The sequence below is a fragment of the Lampris incognitus genome, chromosome 1, assembly GCF_029633865.1.
Source record: "Lampris incognitus isolate fLamInc1 chromosome 1, fLamInc1.hap2, whole genome shotgun sequence".
Lineage (NCBI taxonomy): Eukaryota > Metazoa > Chordata > Actinopteri > Lampriformes > Lampridae > Lampris > Lampris incognitus.
In genome coordinates, this window is record NC_079211.1 from 120,795,545 (window position 1) to 120,801,233 (window position 5,689).

Below are 5,689 nucleotides of genomic sequence, written 5' to 3' on the forward strand. Positions count from 1 at the left end.
ATTAAACAACAAGAGTAGCAATAAGTGCCATCACCCACTGTCTCTCAGGTTGTGGCAGGAAAGTATAAATCTTGCTGCAATGCTCGCCGCTGGCCCCCACCTGCAGCTTACCTGCGTCGTCCATTTCCTGGTACTCTGGAATCACATGTTCCAGTTCCTTGACAAAAGCCCGGCGCTGTTTTTCAAATTTGTCACATTTAAGGAGGAAGTGCACCTCTGTCTCCACCTCATCTGTCATGCACTGACCACATGTTCGTTGCTGTTTTGGCAACCACGTCTTTTTGTGTCTCCCCTTTTCAATGGCTAGACTGTGGTCACTGAGCCTGTATTTGTTTAGGATCTGTTAAGAGGTATTCTTCCAAATCAGAGTTTTTTTTAGGGCACGATAGACTTCTAGTTTGTTTTGAGTTTTGATTTCAGCGTTCCAATGTTTCAGATAATTGTTCTTGCTTTGTTTTATAGCCTGATTTATTGTAATCTTTGTTTGGAATGCAGTGCTGGTCTGAGGTTGGTTAGTCTTAGTATTTGTTAAAGGGTTAGTGAGTCTCAGAGCCAGCTGCTTCAGGGGACTCTTTTCGGGGTTCAGTTCTTGGGTTTTCAGAGCTTTAGAGTGCAATGTATTTGTTGGACTTGTATCTAAGTGCATCCAGAAATTTAGAGATCTTTTTTGTACATTTATCAATAATGGAAACTGGCCTAATTCTGCCCTACATGCGTTGTTTGGTGTTTTCCTTTGTATTTTCAGACTCATTCTACAGAATTTAGCATGTAGGGTTTCTGCTGGATGCTTGTCCCATCTAGTGTAGCTGGAAAGACTGAGTGGACCCCATACCTCACTTCCATATAGTGCAATGGGCAGAATTACACTATCAAACAGTTTGCACCAGATGGAGATTGGTATATCAATGTTAAAGAATTTATTTTTAATTGCATATAGAGCTCTGCGAGCTTTTTGTTTTAGGTTATTCACTGCCCTACTGAAACTCCCTGATGCTGTAATAATTAGACCAAGGTAAGTATACTGCATCATATGCTCTAAGGTGATGCTACCTAGAGTCAACTGGCATCTATTTTCCTGACATCTGGGCTTCTTCTGGAAGATAATTACTTTTGTCTTTTTTGGATTTATTGCCAGGGCCCGGTGGTGGCAATAGTCCTCAAGCAGGTCTAGTAGTTGTTGCAGCCCATCTGCGGTTGGTGACAACAAAACTAGATCATCTGCATAAAGCAAAAATTTCACTTCCATGTCATACAGGGGGAGACCTGGGGTTGCACACTGTTCCAGCTACATCGCCAGTTCATTAATATATATATTAAACAGTGTCGGGCTAAGTCCACAGCCCTGTCTCACCCCTCTATTCTGAGTGAAGAACTCGGTGTGTTTGTCTCCAATCTTAACTGCACATTTGTTGTCCGAATACATTGACTTTATTATGTCATACACTTTACCCCCTACACCACTTTGTAAAGGTTTATAGTATAGTCCTTCGTGCCAAATAGAGTTGATAGCTTTTTTGAAGTCAATAAAACAAGCAAATATTTTTCCATGTTTGGTTTGATTCACATTTTCATTTATGAGGCTGTGTAGGGTTTAAATATGGTCCGTAGTCCGGTGATTTGGGAGGAAGCCAATTTGACCTTTGCTCAGGACATTGTGTTATCTCTACCTCTGTCTTTATCTCTACCTCTACCTGTATCTGTATCTCTACCTCTATTTCTACCTGTACTTCACATCTTCCACTTAACCCATTATTTATTCTCTCATTTACCAGCTCCCTCCCTCCTCTGCACTGATGTGTTTGTGTGATTTCTGTCCATTTTTCTTACCATCTCTCTTTCTATCCTCATCTCTCGTTTTTGTATGTACACTACCGTTCAAAAGTTTGGGATCACCCAAACAATTTTGTGTTTTCCATGAAAAGTCACACTTATTCACCACCATATGTTGTGAAATGAATAGAAAATAGAGTCAAGACATTGACAAGGTTAGAAATAATGATTTGTATTTGAAATAAGATTTTTTTTACATCAAACTTTGCTTTCGTCAAAGAATCCTCCATTTGCAGCAATTACAGCATTGCAGACCTTTGGCATTCTAGCTGTTAATTTGTTGAGGTAATCTGGAGAAATTGCACCCCACGCTTCCAGAAGCAGCTCCCACAAGTTGGATTGGTTGGATGGGCACTTCTTGCGTACCATACGGTCAAGCTGCTCCCACAACAGCTCAATGGGGTTCAGATCTGGTGACTGCGCTGGCCACTCCATTACCGATAGAATACCAGCTGCCTGCTTCTGCTCTAAATAGTTCTTGCACAATTTGGAGGTGTGTTTAGGGTCATTGTCCTGTTGTAGGATGAAATTGGCTCCAATCAAGCGCTGTCCACTGGGTATGGCATGGCGTTGCAAAATGGAGTGATAGCCTTCCTTATTCAGAATCCCTTTTACCCTGTACAAATCTCCCACCTTACCAGCACCAAAGCAACCCCAGACCATCACATTACCTCCACCATGCTTAACAGATGGCGTCAGGCATTCTTCCAGCATCTTTTCATTTGTTCTGCGTCTCACAAACGTTCTTCTTTGTGATCCAAACACCTCAAACTTGGATTCATCCGTCCACAACACTTTTTTCCAGTCTTCCTCTGTCCAATGTCTGTGTTCTTTTGCCCATCTTAATCTTTTTCTTCTATTGGTCAGTCTCAGATATGGCTTTTTCTTTGCCACTCTGCCCTGAAGCCCAGAATCCCGCAGCCGCCTCTTCACTGTAGATGTTGACACTGGTGTTTTGCGGGTACTATTTAATGAAGATGCCAGTTGGGGACCTGTGAGGCGTCTGTTTCTCAAACTAGAGACTCTAATGTACTTATCTTCTTGCTCAGTTGTGCAACGCGGCCTCCCACTTCTTTTTCTACTCTGGTTAGAGCCTGTTTGTGCTGTCCTCTGAAGGGAGTAGTACACACCGGTGTTGGAAATCTTCAATTTCTTAGCAATTTCTCACATGGAATAGCCTTCATTTCTAAGAACAAGAATAGACTGTCGAGTTTCAGATGAAAGTTCTCTTTTTCTGGCCATTTTGAGCGTTTAATTGACCCCACAAATGTGATGCTCCAGAAACTCAATCTGCTCAAAGGAAGGTCAGTTTTGTAGCTTCTGTAACGAGCTAAACTGTTTTCAGATGTGTGAACATGATTGCACAAGGGTTTTCTAATCATCAATTAGCCTTCTGAGCCAATGAGCAAACACATTGTACCATTAGAACACTGGAGTGATAGTTGCTTGAAATGGGCCTCTATACACCTATGTAGATATTGCACCAAAAACCAGACATTTGCAGCTAGAATAGTCATTTACCACATTAGCAATGTATAGAGTGTATTTCTTTAAAGTTAAGACTAGTTTAAAGTTATCTTCACTGAAAAGTACAGTGCTTTTCCTTCAAAAATATGGACATTTCAATGTGATCCCAAACTTTTGAACGGTAGTGTATGTGCGTTTGTGTCTTCAAATCAAGTCAAGTTTATTTGTATACCCCAAAATCACAAGGTAGTCTCGAAGGGCTTTACAATCAGTACAATATACAACGACATATGGCAGTATACGACATACCACACCCTCTATCCTTTCCTCTCTTTGTTTTATTCTGATTCTCTGTGTTTGAGGTGTGTTTGCATGTGTGAATGTGTGGAGAACTGATGCAGATGAGACAATGATACATGATTTCCTGGCAGTCCTTCTGTCAGAGGACATCAGACCATCAACCACACATGCACGCACACACACACTCTCTCTCTCTCTCTCTCTCTCTCTCTCTCTCTCTCTCTCTCTCTCTCTCTCTCTCTCTCTCTCTCTCTCACACACACACACACACACACACACATGCACACAAACACACGTACATACACACACACTCACACACTCACACACACACACACACACACACACACATGCACGGACAGTGTTTGAGGAGATAAGGGAGTCTTTGAAGGTGGAAATTAGTTTTGGCGCCTGGCTGCTCCTGTCTCGAAGGTCATGTGACTAAATCCTCCAGTTGCACCAACATAAACTGATAAGACAGCTACTCTGTGTATTTGTGTGTGTGTGTGTGTGTGTGTGTGTGTGTGTGTGTGTGTGTCTCCATTTATATGACTGTGCACATCTGTTTGTATGCACAGGTTTGTCTGCTTTGATTTTCTGTGCACGTGTGCGCATGTGCATGTGTGTCTGCTTGTGTGTCTGTAAGTGTGCTCATGTCTGTGTACGTGTGCGTTTATAGATCCCGCTTATCCAGTGTGCATCTCTTGTGGCAGGGAGAGGTAATTGGCGGCAGATAAAGCACAGTTAACACACGCGCGTGCACGCACGCACACACACACAAAAACAGAGTAATCAGTGGGGATTTACAACGTGTAGCTTGAAGCCTAATTGCTCTCCAGGTCCCAGTGAGAGTGCTGCCAAAGCCATTAGCCACTACTATTCTCAGACACGCAGTGTGTGTATGTGTGCGTGTGTGTCACTTGAGTGTGTGTTTTGTCTCTCGAAAATGTGTATGTCAGTTGATTGTATGCGTGTGTGTATTTTGTCTCTTGATTGTACATGGGTGCATGCCTTGTTTCCAGAGTGGGTACGTGTGTGTGTGTGTGTGTGTGTGTGTGTGTGTGTGTGTGTGTGTGTGTGTGTGTGTGTGTGTGTGTGTGTGTGTGTGTGTGTGCGTGTGTGTGTGTGTATATGTATATTTGCCTCTCTTTCGCTAAGTGTTTTTTCTCGGGGACTTGGCTCCCCTCCAAGCTTGAAGAGCTAATTGGAATTAGAATAACATTCCTCAAAGGCCGCTCGTTTAGCGGCGGGGCTGAGAGAGAGAGAGAGAGAGAGAGAGAGAGAGAGAGAGAGAGAGAGAGAGAGAGAGAGAGAGAGAGAGAGAGAGAGAGAGAGAGAGCCCTAACGATCTGCGCTAACAATGTTTTATTCTCGTTTTTAATGAGGGGTAATCACTCAGCTGGAGAGGCAGAGTGGTAAAAAAAACGAAGAGAGAGGTGGAGGATTGGAGGAAGGAGGAGAAGAGAGGGGAGGAAACGAGGAGGAAGCGGCAATTATCTCCTCTCGGAGCTGTGAGTCACAGCCTGTCTTGCACTCTCTCTCAGGGGGAAATTAGAGATTCACACTAAACTGCCTTTATTCAGAATTATTGCTACTAGACTGCAGCACCACAATAAAACAGAGGGGTTTCTGTCAATATGGCCAACAACAGCAAGACAAACAGGAGCACCGTAGATTTTCATCCAATTCATCACTTGAATATGACAATAAATTGTTTTATTTGATCACTTCTGTTGAATTTGCAAATAAATGGTAAATGGACTGCATTTTTACAGCACTTTATATCTGATTTATCAACTATTAGGCTCTTGTCCCAATACATTGTTAGCAGAACTATTCTACAGTATCTATCTATCTATCAATCTATCTATCTATCTTTCAAATCTAGGTGCCTACTGGGAGGTAATCAAAAACACATCTAAGCCATGTGATCAATATTCACTGTCTCTGCAGTTCATTGACCCCCCCTATAGGGCATTAATCAATGCAGAAAATGGAAGAAAGGATAGTAATGGTAAAATTAATTACAAGAACAAGAATATATGAATCAAAAGTGACACAAAAGACAGCATAGAGAAGATGTGGAGAGGAATGA